Source organism: Haemaphysalis longicornis, unplaced genomic scaffold (genome assembly GCF_048455015.1).
Source record: "Haemaphysalis longicornis isolate Haplotype H1 unplaced genomic scaffold, Haemaphysalis longicornis Haplotype H1 scaffold_12, whole genome shotgun sequence".
NCBI lineage: Eukaryota > Metazoa > Arthropoda > Arachnida > Ixodida > Ixodidae > Haemaphysalis > Haemaphysalis longicornis.
Genome location: NW_027526225.1, coordinates 122,211,419 through 122,235,463, shown reverse-complemented (window position 1 = coordinate 122,235,463; position 24,045 = coordinate 122,211,419). Strand labels below are relative to the sequence as shown.

General features: G+C 48.9%; 1 long non-coding RNA gene across 1 annotated transcript in view; it reads right to left on the bottom strand.

The window, feature by feature from the left end:
* The window catches only part of LOC144162153 (uncharacterized), an 80,205-nt gene extending 78,063 nt beyond the window's left edge, over positions 1-2,142 (bottom strand). Inside the window, exons 1-2 of the long non-coding RNA XR_013320630.1 lie at positions 2,025-2,142; positions 1,863-1,927 (exon numbers count right to left, since the gene is read on the bottom strand). This is a non-coding gene — a long non-coding RNA (uncharacterized LOC144162153). The remainder of the gene's footprint in view (positions 1-1,862; positions 1,928-2,024) is intronic.
* Positions 2,143-24,045: the final 21,903 nt, after the last annotated feature.

Genomic DNA, 24,045 nt, shown 5'->3' with positions numbered 1-24,045 from the left:
AACATTAAGGGACAATAAGAGAGCGGAGTGGATCAGGGAACAAACACGTGTTAAGGACATATTAGTAGAGATTAAGAAGAATAAATGGACGTGGGCAGGGCATATAATGCGAAGGCAAGATAACCGCTGGTCATTAAGGGTAACAAAGTGGATCCCTATAGAAGGTAATCGTTGCAGGGGGCGGCATAAAGTTAGATGGGCAGATGAGATTAAGAAGTTTAGAAATTAAGAAGATGAGATTAAGAAGAAGATCCACTCCGTTACACTTAATGACCAACGGTTATCTTGCCTTCGCATTATATGCAATGCCCACGTCCATTTCGTCTTCTTGATTTCTACTAATATGTCCTTAACACGCGTTTGTTCCCTGACCCACTCCGCTCTCTTCTTGTCCCTTAATGTTACACCAATCATCTTCCGTTCCATTGCGCGCTGAGTCGTCCTCAATACAAGTTGTACTCTTTTAGTGAGCCTCCAAGTTTCTGCTCCGTATCAACGCAAATGGGCAGGGGGCCCTGTAATTGCTCTGGGGCAGTTACTGGTTCCATTTAAATATTGTTGTTTAGGTCGTCAAAGTGCACTGATATATCCTTTGCTTCTTTGTGGCACCTAGACTCGTGGGTCATAAATGAGCCAGCTGACTTCACCACGCTGATACAGCCTATGAAAGAATGCGCAACAGACTATCCTGTTCTTGAAGTGGTCCACAATGTGTGGGATGGGCTTCATACGTCTTGATTCGTGGCTCCCACATGACGGCAGAGAATACAAAAATGCAACATTGTTTGTTCGTCCATCCTGATTTTTTTTTTTGTGTCTGAAAATATGGCTTTTGAAGGCTTTGTATTTCCTGAAAACCACACCGCGCAACCTAGTGGGACAAGGCATAACCCTAAGTACACTGCTGTGAAATCCAAAATGTTCAAAGCAAGCGAGACACGCAGGAAAGGTTTCTCTACACCAGCTGCAGCTTTTCATCCTGCATTGCTATCTGCACACGACATTATTATTAAAATGTAAAAAGCACTGCAGCCTGTATATGTTCTGTTCTTCTGTATATGTTCAGTACGTGAGCACTTTTCGACACCTGGGAGACATTTACCTGCATAGTTACATTTTTGGCGCACCTGTACCTTGGTTAACACAGAAATGTGTTGCGCTGGTTCCGATAGTGAGCTACGCCTTCGACGATTGAAAGAGATTCGTAAAATCAGAACTGGCAGCTTGACTGCCGCAAAAGATGTGCGAGTAAAACTTATTAGAGAGTTTTAGCATAGCGTTATCGTGTTTACGTTACCGGTTACCGTGTTTGTGGGAGTCGAGTGCGCAGCGCGAGAGTTACCGCGAACGGTAAATTACCGGCACAGGCTTCCCCGTCGCCAGCGGCTTCCGGTAACACGGTAAACGGTAACGCAAACACGGTAACGATATGCTAAAACTGAAGAAGCAACAGCAAATACTCGCCGCATGCTCGTAAGCGTGCTTCTCAAAGGACTTTACACTGTAATGAGAACTGAACATGAATGTGGGGCTCGGACAATTTTACTGGACTGCGGAAATACACCAGAAAACTACGCGACAGTTATGGCCAGCGTAGGTTTGAAATGGACGCCAGTTACAACCTACGGCTGTTTAGAACCGCCAACCAATATGATATGCTCTCCCGTGCCAGATGAACTAAGCCCCATAAGCGTGTTTTACAGTACAGCTTGTCAAGTCATTTCATATTCCATTCGCCCAGCTAAGCCACGACGCCGATAACTCGTGTGAGCGTGCGAAGCTCGAAAATGTCGCGCTTGCACCACGACCAGCCTCGAGGGGAAAGTCTTAACACTTCAAGGAAAGAAAAAAAGCACGCTCACCTTCTCTAAAAGCACGACGGGTGTCTCGCGGCGACGTGTCAGTCTCCGCGCGTCAAAACACGGCTCTGAATTAGGGGAGAACAAAGCCAGGTTCAACCAAGTCGTTGGTTCAATGCGCCCCGCGACGCAGTACTTCAAAGCAAGCAATGAAATGACGCTTACCTGCTGTCACGCTATCTGTCGACCGAGCGATAACTGCAAACGTGCGAAAGATATCAAGAAAACACCGCAAACACAGCGCGAACGAAGACTTATCGCGCCCAAACGCCATGCCACAACCGCCACAGGAAAAAAAAACACATACCACGCGCGATGGACGAATGCGGTGCCGTGCGCACGGTGAGTCCTTGAGAGCAACCAGTGATGAAGTGCGGTAACTAGCGCCACCGCGATTGCAGGTCACGCTTGAATTTTGTTTCTGCGACGCGTTGTAGACGAAAGATACTGCCGCGAACCATGCATTGGATATGTTTATTTATGTTTTGTTTTTAACGATCGACTGTACCCTTTTGTCGCGTGTTCCACTCTTTCTTATGCCGCGCGGGTTATCTTATTTGATCAGAGAAACTCATTGCCGCACCTTCCTTTTTAAAACATCTTTTTTTCCACGCACCATTGGCGATTGAAATAAGCTAAACGAAAACGTCGTTTGCGCATCTGGCGTTAGATTTCACACAGCTCTAAGGTGTTATCTGCGTGGCGACATTGAAACCGGTGTTTCTTGAATTGCCGTGATCTTATTGCTGTCAATTATTTGTTTTTGTTTTTTATTCATTATTGCTGCTGCGTGTTTCTGCGCACTGCAATGTGTGATGACCGCTGTGACTCGTTTTATAGAATGTCCATTTTTTTTTAAATCTCGCCTTTCGTCTTGTTTCCTTTTTTTTCTCTTATTTATTTTGTTTGCCTCCGGCTCTGTTGTCGTTTGATGTTGTACATGGTTCTTTGCTGCAAGCTTTTAAAAGACGCCTCTGTTGACTTTTATTTTTGTATATTACGCGAGTCGTGATCCCGTTTCTGCACTGGACACTTTTTATGTATCTCCTACAACAATGCCCTCTGAGCGAATGTAGTAAGCTGAACAAATAAATATTGATAGGGAGAATGTTTCGCCTAACGTCACTAGCCTACAATAGTCTTCTTTGAGCTACAGTGTTCTCCATGTAATTCGACGGTTCGAGCAACGCTCGCGCCATAAGATAAATGCCGCAGAGCAGACGCCGCGGCATTCAATTCGGTGGTACTCTCCTGCGACGTCACGACGTCACTTTGTTGACTGCCGCTTCACCGCTTGTGTATTCATTGAGTTGTTAGGGGAGCACAAGTTCGCTCCAATCAACCGTTTTGCCTTCAAGGCAACCGAGTCGTTTTTGGCTACGTGACAATACATTTAGGAGGTCTCCATCACGACTGCAGGTGACGCAATTACGTTCTGCTGATATCTCAGTTAAGCCAGATTCAATTTTGTTTTCCTCACTCTTTTTGTTGAATTACGGAAATTGCCTTCGTTTTCTAAAATACGGAAGTTGTTTACGTTTGCTTATGGACACTCCCTACGTTTTCTCAAATACGAAGCAGCTTACGTTTTTTTCACGTAGGCTTTGTCCGTAACAATACGGAATTTTTTAACAGTGTATGCCGAAATTTGGCAATAAGATGGACGCCGGCTTCACAACGCGAGAGTCTCGACGTTTGATTCCGTCGACGTGAAGCGCTTTTTACTTTCACTTCAACCGAGATCATTCATCATCATCGTCACAGAAAGTTGGCTTTCCTGCAGGGCGTATTGGCATACAACGGCATCAGTTAGGGCACTGAGGCTTCGCTTTCAAAAAGTTTCGAAAACATTAAAAACACGAATAAAAAATCTTGAAAGCGAACCAACTGCGTAATGCCCTGCTTTCGCACAAAAAATACGAGTTCGCGGAGTTAACAGGTGTAATCGTGATAATAACGTAAATGAAGACCATTTATGGAATCATCCGTCAAATATAAAAAAAAACAAAAGATACGTGAACATAAAATTGAAATGATAACAGTGGAATAACGAAGTAACTGTATGCATATCTTATATAAGATATGCATACAGTGACTTCGTTATTCCACACGTGTAACCCAATGTACGTCAAAGCTCTAAAACATGCATATTATATGTATGCCGCAAAGTATGCATGCATGCGAGATTCTTTCGGAGGCAAACGAGTCAAAAAAGAGTCGATGAAACGACGACTCTGTTGTGTGACTACCTTTAATCGTTTATCGGAGTCAGCAAGTTCCAAGAAGAGTCGTCGTCGCTTTCATCACTTTTGACCACCTTTTTTCTTAGAGTGTAGGTGAGTACAGGTAAGATGCAGCTGTCATAGACTTTCTTCTTAAGGGACACTGGTAGGCTGCCATTCATGATCTGCGAATGCCTGCCGAATGCAATCCACCCCATTCTTATCCAACCAATTATTTCTGCCTCATGGTTGGGATCCGGGGTCACAACTTGGCCTAAATAGATATATTCGCTTACCACTTCCCCTGCCTCGCCACCTATCTGAAACCGCGGTGCTGTCCCGAGGTTATTGATCATTACTTTGGTTTTCTGCATATTATTTTCAGGCCCACGGTTCCACTCTTTTCGTCCAGTGCGGAAAGCGTGCTTTGCAATTCCTCCCCCGAGTTACTTAACAAGGCAACGTCATCAGCAAATCTGAGGTTACTCAGGTATTCTCCATTAACACTTACTTCCACCTGTTCCCAATCCAATGTTCTGAATACCTCTCGCAAACATGCTGTGAATAACATTGGGGAGATTGTGTCTCCTTCTCGGACGCCCTTCCTTATATGTATTTTGCATGCTCTCCTTATGGAGGATGATGGTAGCTGTGGACCCATTGTAGACATCCTCTAGTATTCTTACATAATGCTCATCTACACCCTGTTTCCGTAATGCCTGAATGACTGCTGAGGTTTCGACCGAGTCAAATGCTTTCTCATAATATATGAAGGCTATAGGCTATATATAGGGGTTCAGTATACTCAGCGCACTTCTCTATCACCTGACTGATCGTGTGGATATGGTCCATAGTTGAATAGCTTTTACAGAACCCTGCTTGTTCTTTAGGTTGACTGAAATCTAAGGTTGCAGCAATTGTGTTAGCGATTACCTTGGTAAGGACCCTGTAGACGACTGACAGTAAGCTGATCGGCCTGTAATTTTTCAAGTGCTTTATGTCGCCTTTCTTATGGATTAGGATAATGTTCGCGTTCTTCCAAGATTCCGATACCATTGCGGTTATTAGGCATTGCGTGTACAGGTTTGTCAGTTTTTCAAGTACAATTTCTCCGCCATCCTTCAAGAAGTCTGCTGTTATTTGATCCTCACCAGGTGCTTTGCCCCCTTTCATTTCTTTTAAAGCCTTCCTTACTTCTTCTGTCGTTACTGGTGGGATGTCTGTCTCCTCTGAACTACTTTATCGTTCGGCATTATCCTGGATGTCCCGGCTACTGTACAGATCTCTATAGAACTCCTCGGCTACTGTTTATATTTTATCCCTATTTGTGATGACATTACCTTGATTGTCTTTAAGTGCATACATTTAATGTTTCCACATGCCAAGAGGCCTCTTCACTGCATTCAGGCTACCTCCGTTCTTTACAGCGTATTCGATCCTCTCCATATTATACTTCCATATGTCAGCTGTCTTACGCTTATTAACTTCGAAAGCTCTGCTAGTTCTATTCTGTCAGCTGGGGTTGATATTGTCATGGTTTGCCGTTTCTTGATTAGATCTTTCGTCTCCTGGGAACGTTTACCAGTATCCTCTCTAGCCATCGTTCCCCCGACCTCTACTGCAACCTCTGTGATAATGCGTATAAGGTTGTCGCCGGCTTCCTGTGTCGTAAACTCTGCTTCCTCGGGAAGAGCTGAATATCGGTTCTGCAGCGCGATCGATCCTGAATTCTTCTACTTTACGTCTTACTGTTAGCTCATTAACCGGCTTCTTTTGTACTAGGTTGTTACGGACTCCTGAAATCTAGCATATTTCGAGATTTTACCATACGGTGGTCACTACACCTTACCCTTCCGAGCCATTCCCCATCCTACACGATGCCAGGGTTATCGCATAATATGAAGTCTATTTCATTTTTATGCTCCCCATTCGGTCTCCTCTACGTCCACTTCCGGTCTCCCGTTTGCAGAAGGAAGGCGCTTTTCTGATGGAGGCAAAAAGCAAAAACGCCCGTGTGTAGGATGTTTCAGCGGCCGTTAAAAATTCCTAAGCCCTCCACTACGGCGCGCCTCATTGCCTGCGTTGCGTCGGCGCGTTAAACCCCATACACTCAATCAATCAATTTGGCTCATATTTTTCGATTTTCTGCACCCTTCTGACCATGCAGTGAATCAGCACCACAAGCCCGGTGCTTCGCTCCCAGTGGAAAGCGAAAACAGAAAATTCTTCGGATCGCTTATTTACGGTTGCGTGCCCTGAGTGCGAACGCTTTATGGTTTCCTATGACGATACTTATTGATTGATTGATAGGCTTTAATGAGAAAGAGGCAAGAAGCCCTGGCGGGGAAAAGGGAATAAGGGGTGGGGAGAGGGCTTACATATTATGGAAAGGTGATAGTATTCAGTTCTTCTGTAGTCCTCTTGAGTAAAAAAAACACATTGAAGGGCAGTACAGTGAACCTGCAGAAACTTGGCAACAAGTTGCAGATCTTCCAGCGGGTGCACTGAAGAAGGGACCGGCGTTCACGTAGACTATTCGCACTTTCCAGCGAATGTAGGTGGCGCGACGGGGTATCCAAAATGGAGGATGGGACGATGATCGGGACGTCGTGTAAGCGCGCGCATACGGGGGAAAAGCCGAGAGAGAGAGAGATAAAGACATTTATTCGGTGAAATCCGGCACCGGGGGGTGCGTCACGCAGGACTCCGCCCCGTCCGTGGAGTCCCCGAAAGGACCGGGCTGGATGACTAATGTGCCTGGGGAGACCGGGCGTGAGGGGCATTACAGCCACCACCTTGGTGACTGCCCGATCCGCTTCGTTTCTGTCTAGCCAGGGCTAGCTCCAGCTGCTGGATCACTGTCCGTTGCGCACTGAGGTCCGTAGAGTTGAGCGCGCACTGCACATTCGGGGGGAGCACCCGCGGGTACCCCTGAGTTTCGTGTTCTACACATCCCCACATTACGTGTGGTAAGTCTGCTAGCACCAGTTCACACACACAGCACGTGTCACTTGCGTAGTATCCTGGACACACATAACGCGCCAACGCCGGCGTAATCACTGTGTTTGTCTGTAGTTGACGATAAAGCACTCCCTCGGTACGGGTGAGGAGTGGGTGTGGCTGCACTGTCTTCCTCCGTTGCTCCCGATGCCAGGCGAGTACGTCTCCAAAGTTCAGGATTGGGTGAATTTCATTGGAGCTGTCGCAGTCAGTCTCATTTCCCTCCGCCCGCGACGTAAGAGGTTCGGCAGTCGCTACACGGTGTGCGAGCTCTCGTGCAACTTTGTCCGCCTCCTCATTGCGGTTGGGGGTCCCCTTCGATAAGTTTCCCATGTGCGCCGGGAACCATCTGAGGTATGCTCGAGCCATTCTGTTTGTGGGTGCCAGTTTCCACGCGACGCTGCTTATCGCATCTCTGCTGTATCTGTGGACAGCAGAGAGGGAGTCGCTCAGTATCGTGATGGTTTGACCGGGTTGACAGGTCAACGCAAGCGCTATGGCAGCTTCTTCAGCTTGCACGGCCGTACGGGTCCGGACACTGCCGGCCGTTACACACTGACCATCGCGTGCTCGTATTACCGAGAGTGCAAAGACCCCGGTCTTGTGCTGATGTTCGGCTGCGTCGACGTAATATGCCGAGCCATCGTTTTCATACATGTGCGCTAACGCATTTGCTCGTGCTCTACGACGTCCCTCGTCCAGCCCCGGCTGTACGTTGCGGGGAAGTGGAGACACGACTAGTTGCTGCGCAAGTAGATGCTTCTTGCCCGCGTGTATCCTTTGGTCTCCCTCTTCAGGCAGGGGGTCCACCGGCGACGTCAGAACCGCCCTGTGGAGTATCTCCCTGCCCGCTTGCGTGGTGCCAAGCCGGGCTATTTGCGATATGCGTTGCGCCTCCCCTATTTCTTCAAGGGTGTTGTGCATTCCCAAGCCAGCCAGTGCCACGTTACTGGTGCTAGGTAGGAGGCCTAGGATGGCTTTGTAGGCCTTGCGAATGGCCGCATCGATCTTGTCCTTCTCATGTCGGAGCCATTTGTGAAAAGCTCCAATGTAGGCTACATGGCTGACCACAAAGGATTGCGCCAGTCGCAGGAGGCTCGCCTCCGGCATTCCCTGTTTCCTCGTGGCCACCTGCTTGACTAGGCGCGTGGTCACTCCTATCTTTGTGATGAGTTGGTCTACTGCCGTCGCGTTTCCACTGCCCCGGTTGATGTGCATGCCCAGAACGCGGATGCTGGCCACGTGAGGGATGGTGCCGTTATCACCGGTGTGCAGGACGATTTCGGCGGCCTCTGCCTCAGCGCTCTTCCTCCAGTGCCCGGCGGGGGGTAAGACCAGTAATTCGGATTTTTGCGGGGAACATTGCAGTCCTGCCCCTTGCAATTGCGTTTCTATTCGATCTATGGCTTCTTGCAGCTGTTCCTGTATGTGCCCCGTGGCTCCTCCTTTTACCCAGAGGGTCACATCGTCTGCATAGATGGTATGATGCACGGAGGGGAGATCGGCCAGGCTGTTGGCAACCGGGATCATGACCAGGTTAAACAGGAAAGGGGAGATGACCGCACCCTGTGGTGTTCCCTGGCCTCCCATCACTCGTTCCTCGAACTGGATCTGGCCCGCTTGGAGCTGCGCCGTTCTGCCCGTTAGAAAGGCTCGTATGTATTCGTAAGAGCGCTTCCCAAGGCCGACGCGCTGAGCTTGTGCCAATATGGCCGCGTGCCGGACGTTATCGAAAGCGCTCTTGACATCTAATCCTAAAATCGTTCGGCAATCAGTGACGCTGGGCTGGTCCAGCAGGTCACTTTGTATGAGAAGCATGGCATCTTGGGTGCTTAGCTTATTACGGAAGCCGATCATGGTTGGAGGATAGATGCCGTTCTCTTCCATGTAGCGTTGCCATCTGTTGTTTAGGATGTGCTCCATGACCTTGCCCACACACGATGTAAGGGATATGGGTCGCAGATTTTCGATGTTAGGTGGTTTTCCCGGTTTGGGGATCAGGACCGTACGGGCCGTCTTCCACTGCTTCGGTACGTGACCAGTGCTCCAACATTTGTTGAAGAAGTACGTGAGTGCCGTAATGTCTCCGTCGCCCAGGTTGCGAAGCGCCTTGTTGTGCACTCGATCCGGGCCTGCGGCGGATTTGCAGTTGAGTTCACTAACGGCTCTCCTAATCTCGCCTTCGCTGATATCGGTGTCCAATGCGGGGTTTGCCTTCCCTGCGTATTCCGGATGGGCGTCGCTAGGCGTGGAAGGTAGGTACTTGTTATTGAGATAGTCTCGTACTCCGTCCTCCCCGTGCTGTTTAATCGCTGTGTGCAATATCTGCTCGAGCCGGTGTCTCTGGAAGGACTTGTTTTGTGTTTCGTCTCGGAGAGACCGTAGCAGCTTCCAGGTACGGCTAGCATGAAGCTGTCCATCCGCTTCCTTGCCGACTGCATGCCATTGCTGTCTGGCTAGCTGTTGGCTGTACGCCTCTATATCCCGACCGAGTTGCGCAACACGTTTTCGTAAGTTCCTACTTGTTCTGTTCCTCCTCCATCGACGCTGAAGGGACCTTCGCGCATCGATCATGTGGGCCAAATGAGGGTCCATTGCAGGAACGGTGTCCTCAGTTCTGACCTCCGTGCTCGCGTCCTGGACCGCTTTATTTATGTTGTGTGCCCATTCCTCGATATCTTCAATGACGGTGCAGGTGCTTTGCCTGCGGAAGGCTGCCCAATCCGTGAGCTTGTGCACGCGCAAGGGAGTGTTAGCGCCCTCGACACCGAGTTCTAGCGTGATTTCTATTATGTAGTGATCGCTCCCTAAGTTCATACCAGTGTTTCTCAAGCTTACCGGACCCTCGCTTGGCGCGTTTGTGAAGATGAGGTCCGGGGTCGCGTCGCGCACTGTGGACGTGCCGATTCTTGAGGGTTGCTTGGCATCTGTATGAAGGGTGAAGCCCGCTGCCTCGGCCTCTTCCAGAAGGTTCCTTCCCTTGGCTGTCGTGCGTGGATATCCTAGTTCCTTGTGAGCAGAGTTGAAATCACCTTCCACGACACAAGGTGCGCCCGGAACAAGCTGCTGAACTCTCTGGAAGAGAGTCTTGAATCGCTGGCTCCCGTGCTGCGGGTTGCTGTATACATTGACGAGTGTGATGGAGTGACGCTGACGCTTTCCCAGCACCACCTCGGTAGCGCAGGTTTCGAGCGCCGTCGAGCCATTGTGCGGCGGATCAAGTGGGATGAAAGTGATGCCCTTGCGTATGAACGTGCAGACCCCCTGCGCCGCTCACTTTCCTTGCGTACGTGCACTTGGGGGTGAGAAGTGAGTGCGGTACCCCAATAGTTTGGGGGGATCCTCCATGTGTGTTTCTTGTATCAGAATGACCTCCGGGGGTCCGTCATGGTGCTAACGACCTGTTTTAGAAGGGCTTTGCGGCACCGGAGTCCATTTGCGTTCCAGTGCCAAATACGTATACTGGTCTTTTTACGGGCCATCGTTGAATGCCTGTGTAGTCTCGTGTTGTTTCCCGCCGAGGGTTCCGAGTTGTTTAGTTATGAATTGTTTGAGGTCCACGATGTCCCTCTTTATGCTGGTCGTAGTCTGCTCTATGTTAACGATCTTTTCGCCTAGTACTTTGATCTGTCCAGCTTGCTTGTCCATGCGCTTGCTGAGCTTGTGGATGCGGACACCGTAGTTGATCCCCCCATCATCCGGCGTGAGTCGGCACTCGTCGGTGTTGAAAATTTCGGCGGTGCTGTTTCCAGTGTCCTCCTTGGGCGGCTCTTCCACCATGCCCTCCTCGTTGCCGGCTTCTACCGTGCCGGTCCGTTTTCTCATCTTGATTGGCGGCTGTGATGGCGCTGCATCGCGATCGCCCGCCGGTGCGAAGGCGGGGGGTCGCGGAACGTTACCCAGCTGCCACGTCAATTGTGATTGTTGCGGCGGCGGCTGCATCTTCATGAGTTGGTCAATTATTTTCTTTTGTTCCTTGATCGTTTCCTGTAACTGAGCTATAACTTCTCGTAGCGCAGCGACCTCGTTATTTCCTTCTCCTCTTTGTGAGAGAGTGGATTTATCTCTCATTCCTCTTAGCCGGCCCCCTTCCGCAAGTGGGCTGTGGCCGGGCGGCGGGGCGTTCCTGCGCGCAGCCATTTTCGCCCACGTCATGCGGTTATTCGAATGACTACGTTTCCGCTCTTTGCTTCGTTCTCTGCTTTTGCTTCTGTTGTTGCGGCTGAGCGAGCGCTGGCGTGTCCCTCCATTGTTCTCCTTCTCGACGCGCTGCAGCTGTGGGAAGTCCTCTTTCCCGCCAAAACTGACCGTGTCGACGTGGCCTTTGTGTTTCTCTGATCCGTTCGCCGCCATCTTGCGTTGTCGGACGAGGAAGGGGGTCTTGTACTTGTTACGGCATCTGCCCGTGCCCGACGGGTGGGGGCCGCCACACAACTTGCAGCTCGGTTTGCAAACTGTTTCGTGATCTTCCGGGGGGTTCTGTTGCCCGCACGCGAAGCAAACGTTCTTGTCCGGCCGGGGGCATACATCTTTTCGATGTCCAACCTCCCCGCATTGCCGGCAGACCTCTCTGTGTTGCTTATATATCTTGCATCTCACAATGAGGCTGGCAAATTTGATGTGTTGAGGTACCACTTGTCCTTCAAAGAGCACCACGACCGCCGTAGTCTCCCCCATTCGGTGCGCGGCAAGGACGGTTCGGTTGCGCTCACCGATGAGGCACGCGTTGATGTCCGCCTGCGTGTACGCAAGCGGGATGTTGTATATGATTCCCTTTACGGTATCGTTAGGAGCCGCGCGATACGCAAAGACTTCATATTTGGTGCCCTTCAGGGTGATAGTTCTGACCTTGTCGTACTTGTCCGCCCTTTCTCGGCTCGGTGTGCTGATGACTACGATGTTCTGTCCGATGTTTGGACAAACTGTATCTTCCAGCGTTGCGTCTAACGGTATCCGAGCCGACGCTGCCATGGCCGCCACAAATTCTGGGAGGTCTTGTTTCCCGATGGCAAAGCCGCATCGCGGCCGCACTATAATACGGTGATCGTTAGCGGGTAGCTAGGCTAGGCATGCGCGCCGCTCTCGCCATCTTGATGTTGACTCTCTGCTTGATCTGCGTACGCGTGAATTGTGGACGCTTACCGGTAGAACGAGGACGATGTAGCTGCTGTCGTTGGTGCTCCGACGACACGTCCCCAATCGTTGTCTCCCTTTCGGTCTTTCTTCCTCGCCGCGTGGCTACTATCCAGCCCGCGTGCTCTTCTCCTTCGCCGCTCGTTGAGGCGGCTCCGCCGATCGACGATCCCCGCACTCGAACGGTCATGCGGCCGGAATCCCGGCCCACGTAGTCGCCAATTTCGTCCGACACGTTCACTTCTATCGCTGCCTGAAGATCTTCCGGCGTTTCCACCGACACGTTCTTCATCGTAGACGCGTCCCCGCGCTCGGCGGAGCCGGCGCAAGGGGTGGTCGCCGCCGCGGCGGCCGAAGCCGTCGCCAGGCCTAGCCGCCGATCTGTTAGGGTTAGCTGCCGCTCGGCCACGTCGATCGTTAAAACTGGCGTAAAGTGCCGAAAAATGGTTGGAATTACAAGATTCTTTCACCGGGCGGTGCCGGCGATTGAACTGAGAAAATACTCACACTTTCAGAAGACTGGGCGAATTTCTTCCGCGATAAAAAGCGGCATTTGCACGGAGCCGAAATGAGACACGTCCGCACTCGGCGACCGCTCGCAGCGCCCCCTCGGGAAAAGCCGATCCGGGCCCATTAGTGTCTCTTCAGACCATCTTTTCCCTTGCCGATGAGACACGAAGGTGCTTTGTCGAAGGCGAAGCAGTTGACAACGCCAGTCCCACAGTGTTTTGCGGCATCAGGGAGGCCACCGATGACATGCTGAGCATCGAGGGATTGTGCTTGCAACCGAATGGCGTCACCAGCCAACCGCGCTGCGTGAACGTTTGTTGGCACTTCAGTTTCTATAAAGGGCGCTACACTTCCATCCATGCTCGTAAAACTGTTCAAGCACACTTTACGAATATTTATTAGGCTCCAAGCAGAGCTGGGCAGACGCAAGCGAGCACAGCGTTTTGTTATTGCCACTTGCGTAATTGTGTAGAGTTACAGTTACAAGTGCGAATAATGCGAGTAAATTATAATTTTGTGGGCTGTTTTTACAAGGAAAGATCCAACGGCGTTTATGCAGCGTACAGGTAATAATAAAAATACCGAAACTAAATATCAAACTCTGACGCCTCTACGGCAAGGCCTGTTACATCAGCTGTGGTGTACTTTCAGCGCGCTTTCGGAAACGACGATGCCGCAGTAACAAGTTTATTTTTTTTTTAGTTGCGAAGGCATCTCATTCACCCGCCTTGTCCCTGCATCCGGCGTCGGCGTCGTCGTTGTTGTCGGCGTCCACCCCTCCCCCATTCTCCTCGCCGCGCCAGCTTCACTCTCCGCCGCTCACCCCCTCTCCTCTCCGATAGCGAACACTCTCTCGTGAGGGGCATTGAATTGGATTGGATTGGATTGGCTTGGCTTGGCTTGGCTTGGATTGGATTGGATTGGATTTGGTTGGATAGGATTAAAGTGGATTGTGTTGGATTGTGTTGCGTCATAGCCGCGGCAGACGCACTGGTGCCGGCGCGTTCCCTCACCGTTATGCGCGCTCTAAAACGCGGTGCCTGCGCCACTCCGCGCCAAGTTCCAGCGCCGTTCCTCCGCTGTCCTACGCTGCCTTCAATAAAAACGTGCCGTGAACCCCCTATGCGTCGCATCTGCACCGGGGTTCCCGCGAGGGGAGGTGGGAATTTTTTAAAGACGATAGTCTTTCTTGGGCTCCTTAAACCCAGAAATTTTGGTCTGTATGTCTGTATGTCTGTCCGTCTGTCTGTCTGTGACTCGATTCAGCCAACCGGCCAAAGCAAAACTATGCCTCCGCAATAGTCTTATATAGTCACAGCTAAATCTACCCGTTTATGTCCGGTGTAAGGTTCATACTTGTCAACATTGTTGAAGAAGAACAAGACATTACGCAAATATGAGACAACCAATCAATACAGAAGTGATATTTGCAGTGTTCCTTTATAAAAAAATCAAACATGCTTGCTTTTGCGAAATTAAATACTTCATCAACTGCAGAAAAAGAATTCACTTCGCCGTCGCCTACTGTCGCCCGCGCCACTATAGCTTCTGGCGCCATTTTAAGAAATCAACCGGCAACAGTTACGCAAGGTTCCACTAGATAGGTTCCACGTTCTGCTTGCAACGCACGTGGAGTAAGGAAACGCGGTTCTATAAACGTTGAAGTAGGGCGCCTCGATTAACGCGCGTCTCCGCCGTACAGCAGCGTTCGCATTGAGACACCCGGTTTGGAGCAGTATAACGCGGGAAATTTAATGATCTAAGCAAACCTTTGGCGTCTTTACCTTGGGAGGAGCGCGACGCAAGAGGAACAACATGAGAGGTGAGCGGCAAAGCGAAGGGAGGCATTTACTTCGCAATAGCCGATAAAGACTATCGTCTTTTGACGACATTTGCAACGAAAGGAGCAGATACGCGGCCAATTTTTTAATACATATACCTACATCCCCCATTTCTTTGGGGGGTTTGAGAATTAAAAAAAAAAAGCAGCAAGTTCAAAACACTAGTAATCACACCTAATGCTAAAAAACAGAACGAAGCACAAACAACCCAACAAAGCACAAAATGCAACTGGAATACATCATTTAATAACAGAAACCAGCTCGTTAATGAAAGAACAATGACGTTCTCCTGTTGGTTCTTGGCTTCACTTTCTTCTCGTGCATGCGCATAGGAATGTTATGTGGCGGCACTGCGCCTTTCTTCAACCACCGTTTCAGTGGCTGCAGACCATCTATTATTAACGACACACTCAACTTGCACGAAAAACACACCATCAATAACGAAAGAGCGAACTAAACTTACGAATATTGCTCCAGAATAAGTCAGCTTTTGTGAATACTGCAAACCACATTGTGTTGCTGACACCTTTTCCAATGCGCAGCATAGTTATCGAAACCTTTCGGGCTTTTTTATCGCTGGGAAAGGTATGACCCCTTGCTTTTCCGGGCACTGAGCGATTTCTACACTGCGGTACACAGCACATTCCACTGGTTTTTGGTTTTGCGTTCTCAATCCCCACGTTTCCGAACGCTCCGGCTGCCTTCGCCCGGGACGCCGATCATTTACAAACAGCTTCGGAAAAAAGGCGCGGCTGCGCCACCATTGCTGGAAAGTGCAAATTGAGTTTGTAAGAGAAAAAAAAACACACTGAAGGGCACTACTGTGAATGTGCACAAACTGGAAAAAAGTTCTTCCAAAGGGCACACTGAAGAAGGGATCGTCGTTCACGCATCAGACAACCTTATAGAGACCACTGTGTAGTGAAAACCGCACAATTCCTTCAAGTAGGGTGGTGTCACTCCGAACTGTTAGTAAGCGCTCTTGCATATCATTTGGGAGGGAATCGGAGGCGGGGAGTTGTTGTCGACCCCGAACAAAGTGAGGCCATATCCATATTAAATGAAAAAGGTTAGAGTCAGTGTGTGATTGACAAAATGGACTTTTTGAGGGAGAGTCCCTATGTGGATGAGTCCATTTACGGATGATATCCGGAGTATAGGCAGAGTTCGCGTAGACCTTATTAGCTAAGATTTATCCTTGCCTATTCGGGCAAATGAGAGTAGAAATGAGTCCTCGTGGCGATGCGTCAAACAGCCGTTTCCTACTCATCACCTTGTACTGTCGGTATTGCTGGGGCCAAATAGGAAGGGATGCATCCGGTTGTGGAGGATCAGGCTGAGACCGAAGAGGTAGCCATGGGAGGGTTGAAGGTACACTACCGGGCAGCAGTGTGTGCCATATGGTTACCTGTGGTCCCTAAGGTGTGAGCCGGGGTCCAGACCATGCGGATTTTAACATTTTCGCAGCGTAACTCTTGAATAGTTCGAAGTATTGTAGTGGCCGTTGAATTTAATGAAAAGGGATGGTTTAGTTCCCGAAGTGCAACATGTGAGTCGGTGATAATGCGGTATTTTTGAGACGGCAGATTAGGCACACAATTTTGTAGGTGTTGTAAAGCTCCGAGGATACCGAAGAGTTCAGCTTCTTCAACAAGACCGTAGACATTCGTAATTTTTAAGTGCGAATGCACTTTATAAGCGACCCTGAATTCCGGTGACCGCCGTCCGTCAACATAGCAACAGCTGCGGGTGCGTGCGCTCCTCGTCTTCCTTGCAACGGGGGGAGATGGGCGCGCGCTGCCTGGCCGCTGACATGGCACATACCCACTTGGGGGATTGGCCAGGAATCTCCTCGTCTTCCTTGGCAACGGGGGGAGATGGGCGCGCGCTGCCTGGCCGCTGACATGGCACATACCCACGTGGGGGATTGGCCAGGAATCTGGCGTGAGAAGGGCTAATGCACCCGCTTAAAGGAGTACTGACACGAAATTTCAAAGCTGAGATCCGCTCTAGCAATCAAGTACAACGACAACACAAATAGGTGTCTGTGCAAGGCACATACCCACGTGGGGGATTGGCCAGGAATCGGGCGTGAGAAGGGCTAATGCACCCGCTTAAAGGAGTACTGACACGAAATTTCAAAGCTGAGATCCGGTCTAGCAATCAGGTACAACGACAACACAAATAGGTGTCTGTGAATAAATGCATCTTTCTTTCTTTTTAGTTGTGTGTGTGTGTGTGATCTCTCTTTCGCGAACATTACCGAACCGCGCAAATTCAACTCTTGCATTCGCACTTTCACATTCTTCCCCTCGGGGAAATGCGGGGAAATTTTTCGTGATCCGCTAAGCAGAGGCACATCGGGGCATCTCCAGGCGATGGCCGCTGCGCTTTCATAGACGGCTGCGTCAGTGTAGATGTCTGATTCGTCTTCTGCCTTGTCTTGGCTTATCTTTTTAACGAGAAGTTCCCTGCCGTTACGATTTACACGTAGACGGGAGCGTTGTCTCATTACTCCTAGAGGAGGACGTTCCCATGGAGCAATGCCTCCGCAGACGGGCTCTGGATCCAAGACGCTATTTAGCCCGTCCCATTTCGCAACTGCTCTACCTTGCGGAGAGCATTCTAGATGTTTCTAAAAAGGTGAGACCGTTTCGTCATATAATGTTTGAAGCGGAGGAAGAGGTACGGCCTGTTTAAGAAGGTCAATCTGAGTGTGGCGTGGGAGACCTGTAATAGTACGGATCAAGGATCTGTTGAGGATTTCCAAGTCCTGCAAATGTCGAGGACTGAGGACGTAAATAGGGAACCCATAGTAATGCGGCCATGAGCCACTGCTCTTGCTAGCACTTGGCATGAGGCTTGTTGAGCACCGCCGTATTTGTTGGATATTCGACTGACGAGAGGCATCGTGGCAGGCCAAGTTGTGCGGAGATGCCGATTCCAACTGCGGGGGCTGTTACAGCTTCCAAGTTTCAAGCCAAGCAGACGTATAGTGCCATTTTTAGACGTGATATCAGTATCTTTGATGCAGAGAGTGATGGTCTGAGACGAATTCGTGTCTCGTCTGCCATCGATGATGATAAGTTCGGTTTTCTGAGGAGAAATGTCCAAATTAAAAGTAGATAACGTCTGACTCAAGCTAAAAACTGCAGCTTGTAATTCAATTTGCATGTCTTCTTTGGTTTGATAGACCTGCGCTTCTGTCCAGACAATGTCGTCAGCGTACATGGCGAACCGAGCAGATGAGTCGATTTCTAGTTGCCGGTCAACTGTGCTCATGGCAAGGTAGAAGAGAATAGGCCCGAGGATGGTCCCCGGAGGGACCCCCCTATCAAGGTAATATGTAGTTGGATCACGCCCTGGGCAACTTAGTCGTATGGGTCCATGCTGTAGAAAATTTCGAATCCAAGCTTGAGCCTTGCGACTTGGGAATGCTAGGGCAAGCTCCTTCAGGATGCCTTTTTGGTTCACGCTATCAAAAGCTTTATGCATGTCTAGAGCAAGTACAAAATCTGGTAAGTGCCTTCGGGCAGTGCGATTAATGACTCTCCTCAGTAACCATAGATAATCATTGGTCCCGAGATTAGGTCGAAAACCCGTTTGTGATGGGTGGAACCAGCCAGTTCTTTCAAGATGGTGTTGCATTAAATTATGTAGCAATCTTTCAATTAAATTGCATATGGTCGGTGTTAAGGCAATAGGACGGAGATTTTCGGGCCTACGAGCATCTTTTCCGGGCTTTGGAATGGGGTGAATGATAGTTGTCTTTAGGTGTTCCGAAACTTGGCCTGTATCCCATGAAACTTGGCCGCACTTCCCATGGCCATCAGGCTTTGGAACGGTCTTCCTGATAACATTGCGGCCGAATCTAAGGGCGACGCATTCCGTAACCTTCTTCATGCTCACTTTTTTTCGTAATACAGTATCAATCTGTTATCACTGTTTTATGTGAACTTTGTGTTTCATTTTTTTGCATCAGGTATCTGTTTACTCATGATTGCTTTTACTCTTGAATGTGCGGAATTTTAGTCTTAGTTGGTGCAAGATATAGCACACATTATCTTTGTATTTTCCGTTTCTCTAGATATGTATTTACGGCTAATTTCTTGTATGTTGTTTTCTTGGACTGTGGTTCTTTGTAGTGCCTTTTTGAAAATCTTGTTAATGTCACACTTTTCATACGTACCCCCCTTACTCAATGCCCTGTCAGGGGCCTGTAAGGTACTTTAAATAAATAAATAAATTGTTCACGATGTCAAGAAGAATTTGTTGTCCAGTATGCGGCAGATTTCGAAGATGTTGCCACGTGACCAAGTCGTGACCGGGGGCTGATTTTGGTTTGCCTTGACGCAGTGCGATCTGAAGTTCTCCAATGGTAAAAGGAAGGTCCAGGTCTTCAAGGGGTTCTTGAATGTCAATTATAGGGAGGGGTTGAAGTGTCGTCCGATCCGTAGTCGCGTGAGGAAAAAGGGTAATGATAATGACCTCCTCAACATCGGGGTAGTCATACTGAAGGCAGAACTCTTCAACAATGGGAAGCTTTGCTTTTGCCTTACCGCTTAGGCTTCGAAAAATGGCCCAAAGATGTGACAGGCCTCTTTCTTGACCTAGGCGATTGCAGAGATGATGCCATTTCTCAGTCTGTAAAATCTTTTGATATTCTTGAATGACCTTATAGAGTTTCTTCAGTTTCATAAGATCGCTGTGCCGCTCGCCTTGAGTACGATACCGGTCAGTAAGTCGCTCCGCAATAAGCAGCAGCTGATACATGTGGTGGTCCGGGTGCGCTACATCGACAGTGCTGTCCACCGATTCAGTGGCTTTCCGCCTCGCTGTAGTGATAGAAGATACAAGGTCGGGAAGGGTGGAAATGGAGGCCATATTGTATGAAGTTTACTACTGAATATTTGAGCTTGGGCCGAAGTTTCTTAGTATTGAGATGTAGCAAAATAGGATAGTGGTCACTTCCCCAGGTACAGGTGGCAGTTTGCCATGTTTTGACTATACCCGGAGTAGTGAAGGTAAGATCGGGCGTGGTGTCCTTTTGTGAAGAATGTAGGCCGACGCGTGTAGGGGTGAAAGGTTCATTACGCAGCTGCAATTGGAAGAACTCAATGGCCTGTTCCAAGTTTTTACCGCGTACATCCGAAGTTAAGTAACCCCACAGGGTACTCTTAGCGTTGAAGTCCCCGCCTATGATTATTGGTCCGAAGAAGTTAAGGGACAGGATATGTGGCAACCAATCGTAAGTGCCAAAGTTACGAGAACTGTATTGGGGCGATAGTAGACAGAGATAATTAAGAGAGGTTTTCCTCCACGAGGAGTGATGCGAACGACAACTACCTCACGGTTATTGTTGCTTGCACCATCCCAGTGGTGTTGAACTGCTTGGCAAGACTTGTGTACCAGGACTGCTGCTTGTCCACAGGCGGTAGGACCTTTAGAAGGGTCTTTAGAAAAGTGAGTTATTTTGAGATCAGTGAAAGAGGCATACTTCGGTATTTTACAGGGACCTCTAGTTTCCTGTAGAAGTAGAGCAAGGGGCTGTAGATTTAAAATTTGGTGCTTAAGGAGGGTCCAGTTTGAACAAAACTGCGGCAGTTCCATTGCACAATGAGCCGTTTTGGAATACCGAGTGATGCTGTTGGCATTTAACGGGAGTTTTTCTTCTTCCGTTTGGCTTCTTCGGGAGTGTCCTGCGGAGATGACTGTTGAATCAGCTGAAAAACTCGTTGAATTTCTTCCTTTAGCAAGTAGAACTGGTCTTGCAAACCAGAGATGCCACTGAAGGCCTTCTGCCATTCTTTAGCGCTTTCAAATTTCAATTTCGCATCCCGATGCACCAGCGTCTGCTCAGTGATGTACGTCGACGAGGTGCCTGGCGGGGATTGGGTGGTATTTAACTTTTGGCTGGAAACTCGCGATCGACTGCGCCGTTCCGAAGTCTTCACTGGTTGCGGAGACGCCGACTGCCTACGGGGCATATTTTTGCGAATAGTCTCCATCTCGTTTCTTAGAATCTGCAATTCATTTCGGAGATCCTGAAGGTCTTTCTTAAGTTTGGCATTTTCGGCGATGGCCGGATGAGTAGATGGGAGAGCAGCAGTGGTAGAGTGCTCGTTATCCTTATTTCGACCAACCACCTTTGAGGCCCAAGATACTCCATTGGAAGCTGGACGCAAGGAGCTGGTTCAAGGGAAATCAGTTGCAGCATCTGATTGGTGATCTTTTTGCCCTGATCTCTCCTCCACTTTCGGGAGGCGGCTTGGACAGACTTTGCTGACCGAGAGATGGCCGACCTCCTTACATGCGACACAAAATACTGTTTCTTCGCACTCATCTGTGTCAGTGTGAGACCGCCCACATTCCTAGCAAGCACTAGGTGATGGGCAAAATTTTGCCATGTGACCTAAATTGTGGCAATTGAAACATAAAATCCGTTTAGGGTGGTAGTTCACCACCCTTACAAGCTTCATGTAGTACTTCACAACCCGAGGCAGAGTGGTAGAGTCAAAAGTAAGTATAGGTCTGTTGGATTTGCCAATCTTTTGGACGCGAATGATGTCGGCTTGCTCGCCACGCACCCAGTTCAAGATAGTTTCATTGCTATCAGCAGGATCCACTTGAATAACACCTCGAATGGTATTCTTGTGAGACTGCATGGGTTCAATGACCACTTCGATTGTCTCAACTTTCCCGTTCTGACGGAATGTGAGGTGGTCGATTTGAAGTAGTTTGGCTGCATGATTTTCGTCATACAGGGCAATGTGAGCACTGTTAGCGGCATCATCGAGAGTCACTGCAGCCGTTTCGGCGAGTTCAGCGGAGGGAGCGGTATAGCCCACAGCAGTGGCTATTTCGCGACGTGGAATTTCTCTAATGCGGATCTTAGCAAGTGGTCTCAGTTGAAGGTTGATACGTGAACGACTTACCCGTTCGTTTCGCGTTGGTCGCTTCTTCTTGGAAAGTACGACTAGTTGCCTTCCATCGTTGCTGTCGTCTTGCGTAGGGTCGTCGTACTCTTGCATAGCAATCTCGTCATCTTCATCCTCGGTACCTTGAGGGAGCGGCTGGGCGAAGCCCTGGTTGCCCTGTCCACCTTGCTTCGGCGTCTCGTTGTCCATTTTCGGGGAAGACCTTGAGTTACCAGCCTGGAGCATCAACGGTACCTGTTGCGAACGCGCTGTCTCTTCGGCAGGCGCAGCTGCCGTCACGCGGGCAGCCGCCGCCACGCCAGCTGTAGTAGAAGCAACTCGCTATTTGGAACGCCTCCGGGTCACTAGGCCTAACCTACGAACCGGGCTCTCCGAGGCCCTTCTATGATGACTGGATGGTCCGAGTGGGCGAATCTTGAGCGCTGGTGATTCAGCACTTGATCATAATTACGAGGATATACTTTGATTGGGTGAAGAATAGAGAGAACCGTGCTTACGAGCTGGATATGCAGGAGCCCATACGAAGAACGACTGCACTCCGCGGCCCCCTGCTGGGAATCCCACGATACTTATAAAAAAAATTTTAATGCGTAGCATTCTTTGCCCTGTACCCTCACAGCCAGGACCGTGTTTCTCCCTGCATTTCCATAAAAAATACAGATATCGGTGATGTTCCAGCTGTAATTGCTAAAATCTCGTAAATGGACACAACTGGTCGCACGAAATATTGAAAATTAAAAAAATAAGAAAAATATAAATATTACGAAAAATGGCGATACATGTGCCGCCCTGCATTTTCACAATAATTCAGATTTCGCGAAAGTTCCTCATGTAATCATTATAATACCTTCAATGAAGATGTTTGTTGAAACGAAATTTTGAAAAACTATAACAATAGGACACATATCATATAATTATGAAAAATGGCGAACCATGTAACGCCCTGTATTTCCACAATAATGCAGAGTTCGCGAAAGTTCCAAATTTATTGCCCATAATAACGCAAATGGAGATAATGGTCGGACAAAATTTTGAAGAACTAAAAAATAAGAAAAATATTTAAGAATTACGGAAATACACAACGTATAACTCATTTCATTTCCATAATAATGCTGATTTGGCGGAAGACTTATAATCGTTATATTATCGTAAATTAGATAATTGGTAGAAAGAAATTTTGAAACACTAAAAAATGAGACAAATTACAAAAAATTGCAGAAAGTGGCGAACTGTCTAACGCCCTACATTTCAACAATAATGCAGATTTCACGAAAGTTGTACTTCTAATCGTTACAATAGCGTAAATTGGGATAATTGGTCGAAAAGAATTTAGAAAAACAAAAAAAATTGAATGGAAAAAAACTCACACTCAAGACAAGTGGAATAACAATGCTAGGCATTAGTAGATAATTCTCTGAATGTCTTTGGGGTTTTTCATTGTGATGTCACCTTCGTGCCTGTTGCTTCGGATTATTTTTTTATCATTTCATCCTCCCCTTGTATTATCGTCTCCTAAGCTTATTTCTTCAGGGCTTATTGGCGTGATTGCCCGCGGCTATCCGATACTGAATCTGATGGTATATCTGGCATACAAGCACTTTTCATTACCATATACGCAACGAATTACTTCTACAGGAATATCTGGCGACAGTTCAGGCCACTAATTCCGCATTTTAGCGTTCTCAAGGCGTTCTCCCTAGCGTACACGTGTTCTCCTTACGTGCTCTAATGTGCCATCCTCCCCGTCGACAGTACCGCCACCTGCCTGTCACGTATTTATTTAGCCGCTACTGCGATCCACGGCGGTGAATACACTCCCGACCACTTGAAATTCGCCAAGAGAGATTGACCCCGCTAGCGTGTCAATACAGGTGTTCATCCGGTGCCGGAGATGCCTGCCACGGCAAATTAACGCTCGGGAACGTCATTCACACGGCACATGAATAAAACACCAGCCGCTGCACACGCTTCCCGCCAGGCATGCGGAATAAATGATCCGAGGAGATCACCTGGCAGGAGGAAATTGGGGGACATCAATCCGTTGGAAGTGCCAACTCTTCACTACTCCTCGTTATCGCTGACCCGCCATCAGCTCTGTCGACGCTCTCGTCCCGTAGTGTGATATTTCGCTGCGAAGTGGGGATAGAAAGGCGGAAAGGTTACAAGCTTGAAGGCATAAGATTACTACAACGACATTTTGTTTGTGTTCGTATTACGCGGAGAGAGAAGACTCGGGATCACAACGTGTAACAGACGGGCAGCAGGGTGCCAAGTTACGGGTTGAAGTGATGTCAGGTGATGCTATTTGGGATGTCAGGTGAATATGGAAGTGCCGCAAATAGGCGCTCAATGTGGGTTCAAGGGATTCACAGTACGACGTTCTTCCATAAGGCACCCTGTTCCACTCCCGACTCCCATGTAAAGGGCATACAGAGCGAAGTTTTGAGACAGAACAATGGAATAGCATATGCGCGCACACGGTTGCAAACAAGAAACCATCACTACGGAAGTCGCACTGCAGAAAGGGTGGCGCCGAAATCAC